General features: G+C 37.9%; 1 long non-coding RNA gene across 1 annotated transcript in view; it reads right to left on the bottom strand.

The window, feature by feature from the left end:
- Positions 1-2758: 2758 nt before the first annotated feature.
- Positions 2759-19904, bottom strand: part of LOC311515573 — a 37542-nt gene continuing 20396 nt past the window's right edge. Inside the window, exons 2-3 of the long non-coding RNA XR_014710181.1 lie at positions 3461-3493; positions 2759-3325 (exon numbers count right to left, since the gene is read on the bottom strand). This is a non-coding gene — a long non-coding RNA (uncharacterized lncRNA). The remainder of the gene's footprint in view (positions 3326-3460; positions 3494-19904) is intronic.

The following is a 19904-nucleotide window of genomic DNA, read 5'->3' as shown; positions in this document are numbered from 1 at the left end:
TTGGCACTGCCTGAGCGCAGGAATGTTTGTTAGCCCATCAGTGGGATGGGGGCATGTCCCATCACAGTCACTCGTGCTGACATGTTAGATAACAACATTGTGGTTAACCTTTCCTGTTAAGAACAAGACTGTAAAGCTTCTATGGCCACTGGAACTTTGCTGGCACTAAAACAGATCTTGGTTATTGCTAAAGGCAGTTAACTTAACAAAGTTTAATTGGAAATATGTGGAAGAATAACAAGATTCCAGAAAGGAAGACATCTTTTAAAGATGCTTCACAGTAAGTATTGTGCTCTAAAGAGTTTTGCATCTTATGGGATTCTGCACCACCACTCCCATATTTTTCTTTCATTTCGCAGTGTTATTAAATAAAAAGTGAGGCTCAACAATTTATCTTTGCAGAGGATTTTTTTCTGCACAGCAACCTGTTAAATTGAATTTAAATTTAAAAAGCACAATAAATGTAAAGCTTTTTATCAAATCAGCCAGTAAGATTAAAACTCCTATGTTTTGCAGTGGCCTACAGAATATTTGGCTGTTTTTCTAAGAAGGACATTTTTTCCCTGCATTGTTTACTGTTGCATAACTTTTCTTAACATAAAAGTGAGAACTGAATATACCAAAATATAAAAACAACAACAAATAATCTATACACTTTGTTCACAAGACAACCAATATGCTCTATATATTCTCAGCACATTGAATTGAATAACATTTCTTCAATTAATGACATAAAGTCATATGGTACTGTTTTTTCCTCCTTACTCTTTAGTCTTCTGTAAGGCCAGATATATAAAAGGGTAAGTATGTATGACTAAAGTGTTTAGAAACCCACCAACAGCCATGATCTCATTTAGTACTGGGTTGGTTAAAGAGACACTGAATATCACTATTTCAGATTCACATAACTGAATGTAAAATGTCTTTTGTAAAACAAGAATAGGTTGATACATATCAGATAACTCTCTGAACAACAAAAGCAAAAACATTGTCATTCAATGTGCACAATTATCAACACAATAAATATAAAAGTAATAATCATGGAAAAATAAGCAAAGGATTTTCTGCGACTATTTCTTTGACTTTTTAAATGAATTTTGTTCTGCCACATATGCATTCTTTTTGTGTTCCGTGTCACATACATTAAAGTGATGTGCTCTGCTGAATATGTTTATTTTTTAAAGCAAATTTCAAAAAGTTGTGAACATTTGTGGAAACTGAATTTCAAATGTAAAAGTGCAAACATTTTGCCCCAGAAATGCTTGCACACTCATCCATCCAATCAGGAAAAGGAATAAGGCACTTTAGTTATATGACCTATCACAGCTAAGCCACAAAGCTTTACAATCATCACACACAGTAAAACATTTAAAATATTTAATATATTCACAGAATAAATGCAAGGAAATTATGTTCTGCTCACTGATATCCATGAAAACAAAGAAAGAGGCTAAAGTTATTGAAAAAGTGATTAACCAGGAATAATTTATCTCTTTTTTTAAAGGCCAAACTATAGGTTGTTAGATTTAACAACTATTACTTTTAGCATATTTATCTATTGTATAGATAATAGTTCTTCATGAAAAAATAGAAAGCATTCTCTTAAATGGACACAGAGAAAAAGAAAATTTCTCAGGCTTCTTTTCTTTTGCTTTGCTTTCTTTTGCTGCTTCTTGCTTTTAATGTTTTTCCAGAAGTCAATAAATCATGTTGTCCTAGAAAATATATGATTTGTCTTTATACCTCACCTGTTGTTTGGCTGAGAACAATATTATCACGGTAACAGTTTCTTCTCAAAAAGCTTTTATAAACACCACAAGATCTCTTTTTTGTTGTTATTTTTTATTTTGGTACAATAAGACTGAAATTTGTATGAAAACAACATCAGTTGAGAGCTTTTAAACATTTCTTTCTTTTTTCTTTCTTATTTTATTGAGAATTTTCTCTCAGTCCTGAAGATCATAAAGAACTGAAATGGTGGGAAGGTATGTCACAGTTTCAAGGAAAGTCTGTACAACAGTATTCACTTCCTTATATTAAAAAGTTCCAGGGGAAGTTCCAAAAGACTGGAAGAAAGCAGATGTGACACTATTTAGAAAGGGTATATGGGATGACCTATGTAATTATAGGCCTATGCGTCTGACATTGATCCCAGGCAAGATAATGGAATGGCTGATACGGGACTCAATTAACAAAGAATAAAAGGAGGGAAATAGAATTGGTATCAATCAACATTGGTCTATTGCAGTGGTTCTCAAACTTTTGTACCGGTGACCCCTTTCACATAACAAGACGCTGAGTGTGACCCCCCTTATAAATTAAAAACACTTTTAAATATATTTAACACCAATATAAATGCTGGAGGCAAAGCGGGGTTTTGGGTGGAGGCTGACAGCTGTAAACCTCTCATGTATTAACCTCGCAACCCCCTGAGGGGTCCCGACCCCCAGTTTGAGAACCCCTGGTCTATTGAAAATAGATCCTGTCAAATTAGATTTCTATTTTTTTGTTCATGAGACTACAGGTTTCATTGATAAAGGTAATAGCATTGATGTAATATACTTAGACCTCTGTAAAGCATTTGCTTTAGTACCACATGACATTTTCATTAAAAAAATTGGAACATTATAAAATTAACATGGCACACATTACATGGATTAAAAGCCATCTAACTGATAGGTCTCAAAATGTAATTGTAAACAGGGAATCATCAACAAATAGGTGTATTTCTAGTAGGGTCTTGAAGGGATTGGTTCTTAGCCCCAGTCTACTTAATATTTGTATTAATGACCTGGAAGAAAACAAAATCATAAGAAATAAAGATTGCAGATAACACAAAAATTGTAGGAATGGCTGTTAGTAACCAGGACATGTGTGGTTGTACCAGGTGGTTGGATCTGGAGAAAGGTATAGTGGTCAGAGCAGAAGTCGAGAGTCAGGTGTCAGAACCAAGGGTCACAGCCAGAATCAGGTACCGGAAGTTGGAGCCCAGAGTAAGAACTGAAGTCAGACGTCATTGCCAAAGTCAGTGCCAAAGTCAGAACTGGGTTACCTGGAGTGAGGAAAGATGGAAGCAGGTCAGGGCCTAAGGCAGGAGCAGGACAGAAGCAAGTCTGGAAACAAGGACTTACAGGAGTTATTGCTGACATGGATAAATACTTTGAGCAACCAGTGCCCTACTTCTGATCTTCAGAGCAGATCTGCTAACCGCCTCAGCCAATAGGTTGGTTTGGCCAATTAGGCATCTCAAATGGGGCCCAGCTGCACTTATAAGACTTCCTGGGGTTAAGTCAGCAGGTAAGCAGGTTGATGCAGGTCCTTAAATCTGATAGTGGTAAATAATAAAGGGAACAAACATCACTGATACAGAGTGATCAGAATCACTTGGTAAACAATATGTTTTAATATGGCTAAATGTAAATATATAGATATAGAAACAAAGAATGTAGGCCATACTTACAGTTTGAGGGACTCTATCCTGGGAAGCACTGTCCTGAAAAAGATTTTAGGTCATGATGGATAATCAGCATCACATGAGCTCCCTGTGCAATGCTGTGGCCACAAGGACTAATGTGATCCTTGGACTATTAAACAGAGGAATATAAAGTAGGAGTAAGTTAGTTGACGTCTATATGTGGCACTGGTGTGATTGCTGCTGGAATACTGTATCTAGTTCTGGTGTCCATCATTAAAGAAGGATGTTGAGAAATTAAAGAGGTTCAGAGAAGAGCTAAGAGAATGATTAGAAAACATGCCTTATGGTGAAAAATGTAAGGAGCTTAATCTATTTAGCTGAACAAAGGGAAAGTTTTAAGGGGTGACTTGATTATAGTCTATAAGTACCTATATGGAGAACAAATATGTAATAAAAAAAATCAATGTAGTTGAGAAAGGTATAACACAATCCAATGTCTGGAAATTGAAGCTAAACAAATTCAGACTGTAAATAAAGCATAACATTTTTAAGAGAGAGTAATTAACTGTTGGAACAACTTACCAAGGTTTATGGTGGATTCTTCATCAATGACAATTTTAATTAATGTTTGGATGTTTTCCTAAAATATATGCATTAGGAATTATTTTGGGGAAGTTCTATGGCCTGTTTTATGCAGAGGTCAGTCTAGATCAGGGGTCAGCAACCTTTGGCATGCGGCCCATCAGGGTAATCTGCTGGTGGGCTGTGAGACATTTTGTTTACATTGACGTGCCTATGGATGGTAAATGTAAACAAAATGTCTCGCGGCCTGCCAGCTGATTTCCCTGATGGGCTGCATGCCGAAAGTTGCAGACCCCGGTCTAGATGATCACAATGGTCCCTTCTGGCCTTGGAATCTACTAATCTATAAAAATCAACAGAAAGGATTACTTTCTTTTACTTACTTTTAATAGTTACTTCAGAATATTTCAAAGCAGTTATTTCTCCACTGAAACAGATCATTACTTGGGATATACACTCATGGAAAGATTTATAAAAAGAGGTTATTTACTTAAGTGTCTTAATTATGTGTCTTATAGAGAGGCAATGACTTGCTACTTTGAACTCTGAATTCCTAAAACCAAGACCAATACTAATGACATACTTATTTTTAGGCCACTGCAGCTGGAAGAATTAATTACTCTAGTAATACTTAGAAGTGTCATTTTCTTGCTTCCACAGAAGCAAATTTGCCCTGAATCCCTTTAATCTCTCTTCCAGATGTTATAACTGGATACATTTCTCCAAATTTATCTCTCCCATCTGTGCATTCCCACTGACTTGAAATTCTTTGGGCCTCATCCAAAGCCCCTTGAAATGAATGAGAAGACTTCCATTAACTCCAATGTAATAGGATCAGGTCTACTTCAAATTTTTAGGACTGAATGCAACTGGGACTTGAATTCACTCATATAAAGTATATTGTTAATTATTATATTGATGTTTATTTTATTGAGGAGACTATATACTATTCCATATGCATTCATGATACTGGAGTCAAGTGTTTTTTTTTTTTTCAACTTTCATAAATATGCATGGTAAGTTAATGGCTTTATATGGTGTTTGCTTTGATGTCTATACCCACATCCCAGAGAGATTTTATCTTTTTGTCCTTAAATTACATGAAAAATTACTTGAAGTCTTTAAGTCATGATATGAGGACTTCAATAATTCAGCCACAGGTTATGGGTCTATCACAGGAGGGGATGGATGAGATTTTGTGGCCCGTGATATGCAGGAGGTCAGGCTAGATGATTGTGATGTTCCCTTCTGGCCTTAAAGTCCATGAGTCTGAGACTAAAGTAGTTGCCCTTCATAGTTTTGGTAGCCAAAGCACCCATATCCATTACTCCATTACCACTCAATTTGTGTAATCATCAGGTTCACATAATCTGATTTCACAAAGGCTTCATCTCTGTATCTCTGACACTTTCAGTCTACTGGTATAAAAGAAAATCAATCATCCCAAATAACAGTATATTTCTCTTTTATATAGAGATGGGACAAAAGAAAAGCCCTGGATCCCAACATCCTGAAAATGTATGGCTGTTCAAAATTCAGTCTCCTCTCTTGAATATTGTGGCTGATGCTCACCCTTTATTTTCACTGGTAGTTACTAGTGTTTACCTGACTTCTCTGGGGGTCAGCGCTTACCTCCCAAAAGTGACTGGCACATCCCTCTGGCAGTGGCTTTTAGGTGAGGGACCCAGGGGTTCTCCACGTGCTGCTGCCCACAGCCCCTTGCCCCCCGCCCCCTGCAGCTCCCATTGGCTGCAGTTCCCAGTGAATGGGAACTGCAGAGTTGTCACTGGGGGTGGGGTCAATGAGTGCAGACCCCCTGCCCTGGGACATAGGGCCGTTCCAGCCGCTTCTGGGAGTGGTGCGGAGTGAGGGCGGGCAGGAAACCTGCCTTAGCTCTGCTGCACTGCTGGCGATGGTGGGTGGGGGCCCCCGAGACCTTTTAAATCACCTGGACAATTGCCCCTTTTACCCGGCCCCCATTGGCTGGCATGGCTCAAAGGATATAGATTTTTACATGGATCCTCCACATGGTCATTCAAATCAGGGGAATGGGGTTTTCAAGGGGGAAACCAACTGATGTGTTTGTGTTTTTTTAATAAAAAAGGTAGACAACTCCAGCAGCTGAAGATCACCCCAGTGCATCACACTGCCTTTTTGCAGGTTCTTAGAAGGAATAAGGAGCAAACAAGATTTCAGAAATAGAAGTATGGCATTTTTAGCTGCCAGTAGGTTTGCTTTTCTGACTTTTACTAACTCCATGACTGTATCAAACACACACACACACACACACATATATTTCATCGTCAGATCTGGTACATTCTTTACAGTTTTATCTAGTTAAGCCAGATCTGCCAAATTGTGAAAGACCATTCCCTACGAAACCATTAATGTTAAGCACAAGTAAATGCCATTGCTTTTTATACTGAACCACAGGCATACTAACTACTGTTAACTACAGTTTTTTAATGTTACATAATTTTTTCCTATTGTTAAATTACCAAATCTTCATTCTACATTTCTTCTCAAATTATAGACACTGCACCATCTATCTACATTATTTATATTTATGTTAGCCCAATATGGAGAAGGTGTGTCAAAGTTATCCTGAAGTAGAAACCATTCTGAGAAGTTTCAGAGTAACAGCCGTGTTAGTCTGTATCCGCAAAAAGAAAAGGAAGACTTGTGGCACCTTAGAGACTAACACATTTATTAGAGCATAAGCTTTCGTGGGCTACAGCTCACTTCATCGGATGCATTGAATGTTCCATTATTATATGTTCCATCCCAATGAAGTGAGCTGTAGCCCACAAAAGCTTATGCTCTAATAAATTTGTTAGTCTCTAAGGTGCCACAAGTACTCCTCTTCTTTTTATTGAAATAAGGTGCTCTGGTTGATATGATCCCCTCTAGCTTGCTGGTGTCTTTGTGGCCACAGAGATTCTTGTCATTGTTCTTGCCTTCATGTGACAGGTAGGCAGAGAAACTCCTCAAAATGTAGGTTGTGTCTATTGGTATAGTCAAATATCAGTGTGATTTCCACCTCTTCTTCCAGGTATAAGTTTTAGCATGAGGTACAAGTATGCTACACTATAAAACAGTATCTCACTGTATGTTCCCAATGTTTTAAAATCAGTCCCAGTGACATAATGATCATAGGAATTGCCACAGAATTGGCCCCTTGCCAAATATCTAACATTACAAGGCAGAAGCAGTGGAATCAAGCTGATTAGTGCTGCAGATATTGGACCACAACATCTCCTGATGGAGACTGAATTAGGAATTCAAAGGAGGAGCCAGTAGTGTAGGAGTAGCTGGGACAAATGTATCCCTCGTGTGAATTAAGTTCAATTGAACTGATGTCAGAGATCAATCTAGCCTACCAAATAAGTGAAGTGATTTAGTAATCTGTCCCATCCCGAATCAGGAGACCTCCATGAAGTTGCAGGGAAGGAGAAGTTGAGGGAGGAGAAAGTGAGGAAATTACATGTGCTTTTCTCACACTATGGGATGTGAGAGGAAATGAATATATATTTTAATCTCTCATTAAAGGTATTGTATTAGATCACAGAAATATTAGGGCTGTCAAGTGATTAAAAAACTAATCATGATTAATCATGTGATTAATTGCAATGTTAACAATAGAATACCATTTAAATATTTTTTGATGTTTTCTACATTTTCAAATATATTTATCTCAATTACAGCATAGAATGCAAAGTGTACAGTGCTCACTTTTTATTTATTTTTGATTACAGATATTTGCACTGTAAAAAACAAAAGAAATCGTATTTTTCAATTTACCTAATACAAGTACTGTAGTGCTATCTCTTTGTCATGAAAGCTGAACTTACAAATGTAGAATTATGTACAAAAAACCTCTGCATTCAAAAATAAAACAATGTAAAACTTTAGAGCCTACTGTCCTATTTCTTGTTCAGCCAATTGCTCAGACAAACAAGTTTGTTTACATTTTCAGGAGATAATGCTACCCGCACCTTGTTCACAATGTGACCTCAAAGTGAGAACAGGCATTCACATGGCATTGTTATAGCTGGCATCGCAAGATATTTACATGCCAGATGTGCTAAACATTCATACGTCCCTTCATGCTTCAACCATCATTCCAGAGGACATACATCTATGCTGCTGACAGGTCCTGCTTGATAATGATCCAAAGCAGTGCAGACTGATGCATGTCATTTTCATCATCTGAGTCAGATACCACTAGCAGAAGGTTGATTTTCTTTTTTTGGTGATTCGGTTTCAGTAGTTTCCGCATCAGAGTGTTGCTCTTTTAAGACTTCTGAAAGCATGCTCAACACCTAGTCCCTCACAGATTTTGGAAGGTACTTCAGATTCTTAAACCTTGGGTCAAGTGCTGTAACTATCTTTAGAAATCTCACATTGGTACCTTCTTTGCATTTTGTCAAATCTGCAGCGAAAGTGTTCTTAAAATGAACAACATTTGCTGAGGCATCATCCGAGACTACTATAATATGATATATGGCAGAAAGAGGGTAAAACAGAGCTGGAGACATACAATTCTCCCCCAAGGAGTTCAGTCACAAATTTAATTAATGCATTATTTTTTTAACGAGCGTCATTAGCATGGAAGCATGTCCTCTGGAATAGTGGCCAAAGCATGAAGGGACATACAAATGTTTAGCATATCTGGCACATAAATACCTTACAATGCCAGCTACAAAAGTGCCATGTGAATGCCTGTTCTCACTTTCAGGTGACATAGTAAATAAGAAGTGGGCAAAATTATCTCCCATAAATGTAAACAAACTTGTTTGTCTTAGCAATTTGCTGAACAAGAAGTAGGACTGAGTGGACTTGTAGGCTCTAAAGTTTTACATTGTTTTGTTTTTGAGAGCAGCTATGTAACATGAGTTAATTGTGATTAACCAACAGCCCTAAAAATATTATAGAGTACAAATTGTGAAAAAGTCAAAAATGCCAACCTTTACCTCAATAGCTCCTATTTTAGGTATTGAGAAAAACTATTATAATTTCAGATACCATTGTACAGTAACAGATGAAAACACTTTAATGGCAACCACTGTGGTTGGGCATTTACCAGACATCTTGCCTGTAGCCCTGTGACTTTGATATGTACACAATACAATTTTCATAGCATTATAGCCAAGGAAATATAGACGGGTCATAGGCATTTACACCCTTTCAAAAGGAAATCCAACAAACATGAATACTCAGGTAGATTTTCCACATCCAGTGCATAAATAGTGAAAATAGATCTCACATTCCGGCTTCTTTTCATTGGCCAGTAGTCACAAGATGATTCACAATAACTGCTTTCAGATACTACAAGTATTAATTTAATTTTTTCATTCATATTCTGGATCAGAATGTTCATATACTCAGAGGTTTCTTTTTGTAAGCTAATAGACTTCTTGTGATTTGAACTCTGATAAAAAGCAAGATTTCTTTCTTTCTTCTCTCTTGTAATTTTTTTATATAAATGTTTTTCCATATGTCCTGGTACTCTGTGATTGAATGTTTGACTTTTGCAAAGAAGTGATATAGAATTTCTTGCTATCAAGGTAACACTTGTACACTTGGTGAAGGCTATGTCAAAAATGTTTATATTGGCAGCCAGTATAAGAGAAACAATGTTTTGTAACTGGTGTGAATACTGTAGGCTAATATTATTTTATTTTGAGAAGCAAGTATTTTAAGAAAAATCTCTTTTGCAATCTTCAAAGGAAGTAGACTTTATGGAAATTTAAAAAATAGAACTGAATCCATATTCTATAATTATTCATTATGTGCTCCACCAGAACAATATTTAACAGAACAAAGAACAGAACAATCGCTCATGAAAATGAGTAGTTGCTTATGATCCCTGCACTGATCTCTCCCTTTTCATTTAATTTATTAGACAATAGAGGACAATGGCCTAGGCCTGGGGCCTAATTCTCCATTTCCCTGGACTATGTGCTATAATTTACATCAGTACAATGTGGGTGTAAAGCGCCACTGATGCAGTGGTTTTCAGCCACTTTTTACCAGTGTAAATAACTATACAAAGTACAGGGCAATAGAGATTCTGACCCCTAAATTGTTCATGAGGAAGATTCCCATGAGTCATGCTCCACTTACACATGCAAAGTGGGCCATTTCCAGCACAAATCCAGGTTTTCTCTCCCCCCCCCGACCTCAAACCACTCTCCTGTTGGTAATAGCTTATCTAAAGTGATCACTCTCCTTACAATGTGACTCCAACGAGAGACTGCTGAATTGGAATTAATTTGCAAATTGGATACAATTAACTTAGGCTTGAATAGAGACTGGGAATGGTTGATTCATTATAAAAAAGTAACCTATTTCCCCTTGTTTATTCCTCCCCCCCCCCACTGTTCCTCAGACGTTCTTGTTAAACCCTGGATTTGTGCTGGAAATGGCCCACCTTGATTATCATACACATTGTAAGGAGAGTGATCACTTTAGATAAGCTATTACCAGCAGGAGAGTGGGGTGGAGGGAGAGAAAACCTTTTGTAGTGATAAACACCCATTTTTTCATGGTCTGTGTGTATAAAAACATCTTCTGTATTTTCCACAGTATGCATCCGATGAAGTGAGCTGAAGCTCATGAAAGCTTATGCTCAAATAAATTGGTTGGTCCCTAAGGTGCCACAGGTACTCCTTTTCTTTTTGCGAATACAGATTAACACGGCTGTTACTCTGAAACCTGTCATATATGTTAGACTGTACATAATAATCTTGGGTGCCTCTATGTCCATAGAATTCCAGATAGTCTGGGAAACCATTCCCTTAACATATATAATGCCTACATAAGCATATATAAACCTGGGAAACTGATAAGGGATAATTGTCATAGTAGCTAGAGAAGAATAATTAGGGGGAAGAAAGACCCATTTAAATATATTATCTTGTGAGTCCTCTCAGATGTAAATAATCATACCTTCATACATAAATCAGGTAAACTGAGAATGTATAGAAATAATGTCAGAACACATGTTTCTTTTGACAAAAGACATGTTCTTTGTTTGCAAACCCTATCTAATGACATTGGTGTGGGAAATTAGTTGGGAATAAATCTGCCCCATCCCTCCAGATGCAGTAAAGAAGAGACACAGAGCTAAGTCTTGCTCTGATAACAGAGGGTGGTAATGTCTCTATTCTCTTTCAAAAGAAAAGGAGTACTTGTGGCACCTTATAGACTAACAAATTTATTTGAGCATAAGCTTTCGTGAGTTACAGCTCACTACATCGGATGCATGCAGTGGAAAATACAGTGGGGAGATTTTATATACATAGAGAACATGAAACAATGGGTGTTACCATGCACACTGTAATGAGAGTGATCAGGTAAGGTGAGCTATTACCAGCAGGAAAGAAAAAAACGTTTGTAGTGATAATCAAGGTGGGCCATTTCCAGCAGTTGACAAAAACATCAGAGGAACAGTAGGGCTGGGGGGGGGGGGGATAAACATGGGGAAATAGTTTTACTTTGTGTAATGGCACATCCACTCTCAGTCTTTATTCAAGCCTAATGTATTGGTGTCCAGTTTGCAAATTAATTCCAATTCAACAGTCTCTTGTTGGAGTCTGTTTTTGAAGGTTTTTTTTTAAGAATTGCCACTTTTAGGTTTGTAATCGAGTGACCAAAGAGATTGAAGTGTTCTCTGACTGGTTGTTGAATGTTATAATTCTTGATGTCTGATTTGTGTCCATTTACTCTTTTACGTAGAGACTGTCCAGTCTGGCCAATGTACATGGCAGAGGGGCATTGCTGGCACATGATGGCATATATCACATTGGTAGATGTGCAGGTGAACGAGCCTCTGATAGTGTGGCTGATGTGATTAGGCCCTATGATGGTGTCCCCTGAATAGATATGTGGACACAGTTGGCAACGGGCTTTGTTGCAAGAATAGGTTCCTGGGTTAGTGTTTTTGTTGTGTGGTCCAGGTAATTTTGAATTCTAATCCTATCCTCCAAAGTGCTTGCAACCACTCCCAATTTAGTATCATCTGCAAATTTTATAAGCATATTCTACACTCTATTTTCCAAGTCATCACTGAAAATATTGAAGTACTGGATCCAGGATAGACCTCTGCAGGACCCCATTAGGTAAATCCTTCCAGTTTGACAGTGAACCATTGAAAACTACTCTTTGTGTATGGTTTGTCAGCCGGTTATACACTTATTTTAGAGTTATTTCTTCTAGACCACAATTTCCTATTTTGCCTATGAGAATATCATGTGGAACTGTGTTAAAAGCCTTACAAAACTTAAGCTATATCACATCTACAGCTTCCTCCCAACCCTAGGCCAGTAATCATATAAAAGAAGGAAATTAGGTTAGTTTGCCATGATTTGGTCTTGACAAATCCCTGTTGGCTGTTATTTATTATCATCTTATGCTCTAAATGCTTAAAAATTGATTGTTTATAATTTGTTCCAGTATTTCTCCAGGTTCTGAAGTTAGGCAGACTGGTCTATAATTCTCTGTGTCCACTTTGTTTCACCTTTTAAAGATAGGTATTATGTTCACCATGCTACAGTCCTCTTGGACCTCACCTGTCCATGAGTTTTCAGAAATAATTGCTAATGGTTCTGAGATTGCTTCAGCTAATTCCATAAATACCCTAAGATTAATTTCATTAGGCCCTGCTGACTTGAATACATCTAATTTAGTTAAATATTATTTAACCTGTTCTTTCCCTATTTTGGCTTATGTTCCTTCTTCCTTCTTGTTAATATTATCTGTGTTAAGTGTCTGGTCACAATTAACATTTTTAGTGAAGAGTGAAGCAAAACACCTCAGCTTTCTTGATGTCATCTGTTATCAGCTCCTCTACCCCGTCAAGTAGCAGACATACATTGGTCTTTCTCTCCCTCCTAATATATTTATAGAATCTTTTCTTACTGCCTTTTCTGTCCCTTTCTAGGTCTAACCATTTTGTGCCTTAGCCTTTCTGATTTTGTCCCTGTGTGCTTATAATGTCACCATCCGCATAGTACACTTTCCTCTAACCTGGAGAACAGTTACTCCAGCTGTGCTCCCACTCACTGTACAGACAGGTGACAAGGCCAGATGGCACCCTCAGCAAATGGTCCTAAATCTCTTATCTCCCATTTAGTGCATAGCCCTAAAGTGAACCATACAAGAATAGGGATATTCACAAAAAAGTTAAGCAGAATCTGGCCTTGTGTTGGTAAATTGGAAGTTTAAGGACAGCTACAATATTTGTCATACATGAAAATAGCTTTTAATAATTTTATGTTTTATTTTACCATCTTATAGAAATACGGGACAAATCTTGTTCTCCTTACTCTCAGAGTAACTACACACCTGAGTAAGGTAACAAGGACATAGTCCTATTCAGTCTATCTATAAGCCCCCTTTTCAAAATGTTATCAGAATCTACAAGTTTAAAAAACATTCAGTTGCCTACTCATCAGTGTAATGATTTCCAATATTTGATCCTAAAGTCCTGGTTCATTTCATGCGTTATAGCCCATGGGAACTGTTAATATGAGTTGACGGGGATGTGCCGCTGTGTACCTTGGGGGAACACCCTACACCCCCATGTTTATCTTTATAAAATGATTGTGTGGTATCCAATGCAAAGTTTGTCATGTTGGGTGTCTTTGGAAGGCTCATAATGCACTGGGCATGGTTGTTATAGTGATGTTTTAGTAATTGTTACAGTAATGTTATAGATTATAATTTAATGTATATAGCTATGAGGCTGAAAATGTATCCTCGTGGCTTAAAGCAAGCCCAGGTAAAAACTCTCCAAGAGCAGACAGGCAGTTCACACCTCATTAGGGCATGGATGGGACAGACCCAGCCCAGCCTCACAGGAACAATGAACATTGGTTTAGTCAGCAACAAAATAATCTGTTAGACCCTCCAGGGAGTCACGCCCCTTCCTTTGGCCATTTTGGAACTGCCATGAGGTAATGCTAACCTGACTCTGAAGGGGGGAGGAGGGGGAGGGGCAAAGCCAAGAGGAAAGAAAGGACATGATAAAAGGGAGAGACATTTTGCAATGCTCTCTCTCTTCCACCTACATTTACAGACACCACCACCACCAAGCAGCTTAACTACTGATTAAAGGGCAGAGCCTGGCTGAAGAGCCAGCCTGTGGTGAGGAGCATCTAAGTTTGTAAGGACACTGAAAGTGTTAAGTTCAGCTTAGAATGATTTTTGCTTTTATTTCGTCTGACCAAGTCTGACTTGTTATGCTTTGACTTATAATCACTTAAATCTACCTTTATAGTTAATAAATCTGTTTGTTTATTCTACCTGAAGCAGTGCATTTGATTTACAGTGTGTCAGAGACTCCCCTTGGGAGAACAAGCCTGGTACATATCAATTTCTTTGTTAAATTGACGAACTTATATAAGCTTGTAGTGCGCAGCAGGCATAACTGGACACTGCAAGATGGAGGTTCCTAGGCTTGCGTCTAGGACTGGAGATATTGGCTAGTGTAATTTGCTTGCAAGTAGCTGGGAGCAACTTACATGCCAGAGGCTGTGCGTAAACAGCCCAGGATTGGGGGTTCTCACAGCAGAACAGGGTAAGGCTGGTTCCCAGAGTCAGGGATTGCAGTGGTCTAGCAGATCACCAATCCAGATACCACCAGAGGGGAACATCACAGGGGATGTATCTGGTTTTCATATTACCATAAACGTTTCCTGATTCATGATGAAACTCTAATGACAATAAAAGCTGCATGGACAGACAGATTCAAGGCAATATGTGGAGTTAGACTGGATGACCGTTGTGTTCCTGTCTAACCCTACGGTTCTGTGATGCCATGTTACAAAATTAGTTTTAATTACCATATTAGAAACTAATATCTATCCCACTTAGACTGGCAGCTCACAAGAGCTCCTAAAATATGTCAATGAAGTTTGTTAACTTTGTTACAATGGCTGTTACTATTTGCTACTGTTTTGGTCTTTTGACAGTTAATTTTTCTGAGTTTAATAAAGCATAAAACTACATCTGCAAGGATGGCAAACAAATCCAATTTAATTTTGGTTAGAGGTAAATAATAATCTAAAATTTATTAAAATATAATTGAATAATAATTTAAAAGATGTATGGAAGAGCTTTCCTATTTAGTATAATTATAAGATATATTAGCATATCTGAAGTTTCTTGGCTATCTGCAAATCTGGGCGAAATTTTGGTTTCATTTACTACTGCTACAGCAATTTAGCTTGCGTTTGCTTTCCATATTCTTATATTCTAAGATCTGCCCTTAGATTTGTGAGATTCTGAACATGTAAACCTATAAATCTTCCGGGGTTCTTGAATTCCCAACTTTGTACAACTTTCTGGGTTGGGCTCCTTTTAGACGTTTTAGTCTCCTTGTAAATATTGGCTTTCAAAAACATTCTTGTGGTTTTGTGGAACCACAAAAATTCTCTGGATTTCCCATCAGTAATCCATACTTGTGAGTAGTTCCGCTCTCAGTGTTGTGCAAAAGAGGAAACACTGAACTTACTAAGTCCCCAAAAGTGGTTATCTGAAGAACATTATAGTTTAGTGGTAAATGTCTTCCTGTTTCTAAAAACATATATATAAAAGTATAATCCTATTTCATTAAGAAATAACTTTTTAAAAAGAACCGTGAGCATGTTTATATGAGCCATCAAACCCCATGATCTCTCCCCCTTTTTGGCATGCCCTTCATTAACATTCACTAACATTCATCTCAAAGCTGTGTGCATTCCTTTGACTATTTTTGATATTGCTAATGTATAGGCAAAAGTGTAAACAAAAGGAAGCTGGGTTGGTTTCTGCTTCATTAGAAATACAGGGAGAAAAGAAATCAATGTTAGCTAAATGGAGGACAAAACCACTAAGGGAAAATACATCCGGAAGTTTCTCAGTGGGTGTTACTAAAAGAAAAACTATGCACAAATGGTTGCCAATTAAAGTGAAGCCTACCCCATAACTTAAACAGTATGGTATAACTGCACATAAAACTTATTGAAAATCACTGTTTTCCTACAGACAATATAAAAAAGGATATTTTAGTGCTGATGTGACATACATCAATGTTAATAAGTGTGCCACTCAGATTTACCAGGGTGAGGCTTTAGCAGGACCAGCCGTGGAAGAGAAGACCTGCTTCATGACCTGATCCCACTCTGTCCCTGTGGTACCCTGCCATGGGAATTGGCCATTTCAAAGGCCAGCAGGTGCTTCCATTGAGACTTTCCCCTCCTTATTCTGATAGTTGATGATGAGTATAATTGTTCAATGGGACCAGAAGCACCATTATGTCTAGATGATTATAAGATATCTTAATATGTCTGAAGAAGGAAAAGGGGTAACCCCTGAGGATCAGAAAGAAAATTTATCCCCACTGACAAATGACATAGATAGCTGGGTTTTTTAGAGCTGGCCAGAAAACGGAATTCAAGTTCCATGAGAAATTTTGGGTCAAAAAGCCAAAAACTTGAATTTTCTGGCATAAGTTGAAAGCTGCAATATTTTGTTCAAGGCATTAGGAATGGTTTGGTGGTCCACAAGAAAATATGCTCCCTGGGATCCCCGTCTGTCCACTCAGTAGTGCTGTGGGGAGCCTGAAAACCCTTTTTCTCCCAAGCTCCTCAGCAGCTCACCTGTTGGGGAGCTAGAGAAACGGCCAACCTGGCAGGTTTCCATCATAAAGCTGCCTTGTTTCTGTCCTGAAGAATAGATCAATTTTCATGAACCAGCATTTTCCAAATGTCCTGCTGGAAAATTTCTGACCAGCTCTAGGTTTTTTGTTTGTTTGTTTTAGTTTCTCTGAAGAATTTGTTAGGCTTGCCTAGAAATAACACTAGTGAGGAAAGTATGGGAATCACTATACGTGGTAACTGCTAGAAAGTTCAGACTTTTTAATATTGACTTTAAAGAAGATTTGCCAGCCCATAGCAAAATATCTCCAAAATAGTTCTCCCCATTTTCTGCATTGCAGTGCAAATTAGATCCACAGAGGATGTTTTCAAGATAGCCTCTCTGTTCAAAAAAGCATATTTTTGAAATGGTGTGTTTTCCTTAGACAATAAGTAGGATCTTCCTCAAATTCATGACCAAGTTTGTATTCCCTTAGAGTCTAGATACTGAGCTTGTGTGAATCAGTGAATCTACAGCAGCTCTGGAACTGGCTCATGTTGTCTAGGTGGGTGCTTAATAAAGCTGAGCTAGAGATATTTTCTCCACACTGGAAGCTCTACAGGGTATCATTAAAAAATTACAACCCATACTTGACGGGTGATATTCTGAAAGAAATTTTTCCTGACCCGCCCTCTTCTGGCCTTCAAATACTCTCCCCCTTCCCTCTAAGCTCATAATCAGAAGCAAACTCCCCACAGGCCAGAACAGACCAAATCAAAGCTGCATCAGACACTGCCAGAACAACAGATGCAAAACCTGCAGGCATTTCTCCATTGCCGAGATAATCAATACTCTCCTCAACGCACCTTACACATGCCTATCACAACATGTGGTGCCTGCCATCCAGTGCACTAAATGCTTCTATAACAACTATGTGAATTAAACATGTCTTAATATAAAGGGAAGGGTAAACCCCTTTGAAATCCTTCCTGGCCAGGGGAAAGCTCCTCTCACCTGTAAAGGGTTAAGAAGCTAAAGGTAACCTCGCTGGCACCTGACCAAAATGACCAATGAGGAGACAAGATACTTTCAAAAGCTGGGAGGAGGGAGAGAAACAAAGGGTCTGTGTGTCTGTCTATATGCTGGTCTTTGTCAGGGATAGACCAGGAATGGAGTCTTAGAACTTTTAGTAAGTAATCTAGCTAGGTATGTGTTAGATTATGATTTCTTTAAATGGCTGAGAAAAGAATTGTGCTGAATAGAATAACTATTTCTGTCTGTGTATCTTTTTTGTAACTTAAGGTTTTGCGTAGAGGGGTTCTCTATGTTTTTGAAGCTAATTACCCTGTAAGATATCTACCATCCTGATTTTACAGGGGGGATTTCTTCATTTCTATTTACTTCTATTTTTATTAAAAGTCTTCTTGTAAGAAACTGAATGCTTTTTCATTGTTCTTAGATCCAAGGGTTTGGGTCTGTGGTCACCTATGCAAATTGGTGAGGCTTTTTATCCAACATTTCCCAGGAAAGGAGGGGTACAAGTGTTGGGAGGATTGTTCATTGTTCTTAAGATCCAAGGGTCTGGGTCTGTAGTCACCGAGGCAAATTGGTGAGACTTTTTACCAAACCTTGTCCAGGAAGTGGGGTGCAAGGTTTTGGGAAGTATTTTGGGGGGAAGGACGCGTCCAAACAGCTCTTCCCCAGTAACCAGTATTAGTTTGGTGGTGGTAGCGGCCAGTCCAAGGACAACGGGTGTAATATTTTGTACCTTGGGGAAGTTTTGACCTAAGCTGGTAAAGATAAGCTTAGGAGGTTTTTCATGCAGGTCCCCACATCTGTACCCTAGAGTTCAGAGTGGGGGAGGAACCTTGACAAAACAAAACAATCATATTCTGTTGAATTAACTTGCACACAAAAAAGACAAAAACACCGTTTCACCCATAGGTGAACACTTTTCACAAACCAATCACTCCATAGCTGATCTCTCAGTCCTCATCCTCAGAAGAAACCTGCACACCTTCCAAAGATGAGCCTGGAAGTTTAAATTCATAATTTTGCTAGGCACTAAAAGTGATGGATTTAACAAAGACACTGTATTTATAGCTTATTGCAAAAATCAGTAACCCTTTTTTTTGTCCATGACTGCAAAGGCGTTAACTGGCTTTTTTGCCTTGAATAGTCTCTTATAGTATCTGCTAATTACTTATGCTAAACAATCTGCTCCACCTTATATTTAGCTGGTTTCAGAGTAACACTCTGAGTATCTTTCCAGACCTGAAGAAGAGCTTGAAACCTTGTATTTTTCACCAACAGACATTGGTCCAATAAAAGATATTACCTCACAGCTTGTCTTTCTAACATTTTAAGAGTAATTTTAGAAAGGTACTCTCTCCCTACAATTAGTTGATAATGCATCTATATTCTCCTCCTAATTATCAGAGTGGCATGGTTCTGTATTGGCTAGGGCAGAAATTCCAACCACACACTGTCATTTGAAGGGTGAAAAGATTGAGCACCAGAGAGCAGCTATAGCAGAGTATTTCTATAATACCTAGCAGACTATTGGAGTGAATTATTTTATTATTTCTCTTTCCCTCTAGTTTCCAGCAGCAATAAAATAATAAGCCAAGGGGCAAACCAAGGTACACATTTCTCTTCAGGATACTGAAGACTTGATAAATAAGGTGACATTATATGCTCAGTATGCTGAGAGAAAGAAAACCTGTTTTCCCTTTACTATGCTGAAGAAACAGGAAGTTCACATGAAACAGGAGTCATTAGAGCTAAATGGATTTCAGTTTTAATGCCCGCTACCGCTGAGAATTTTACTTTTAAATAGCTATACTTAAAACAAAACTAGCTGTTTCTGGATAACTATAACACACTTCTAAATAATGTCTTTTTTTCAAGTAATTTATTGTAATTACATTCATAACAAGTTTGGAGAGACACATGAGGTGACAAGCTTGAACAATTAAAAAAAGGATTGGAATAGCTAAAAAGAAATTTATGAAACAGATTCTCAATTTGAATTACTATTAAAAAAACCTTAATAGCTCTTGCTCCATACATTTTTAGGGCAAATCCACAGTAGTTGATAGATACAGGGAGGAAATAAGTATTTAATGTGATGAAAGGGAGGAATATTCCTAACAGAAGACTCTAGAACAGAGATCAGTGTTATATATAGGACAACTTAAAAATGAAATATATTTTCCCTTTGTTTACAGTATTAGTGTGTGTGAAGTTTATCATCTATTTTACAGTAGGTTGCCAAATTAAGAAA

This window comes from Lepidochelys olivacea (assembly GCF_965140295.1).
Source record: "Lepidochelys olivacea isolate rLepOli2 genome assembly, chromosome: 1".
Taxonomy (NCBI): domain Eukaryota; kingdom Metazoa; phylum Chordata; order Testudines; family Cheloniidae; genus Lepidochelys; species Lepidochelys olivacea.
The sequence above is the reverse complement of the archived record's forward strand: the minus strand, read 5'-3'. Positions and strand labels throughout refer to the sequence as shown.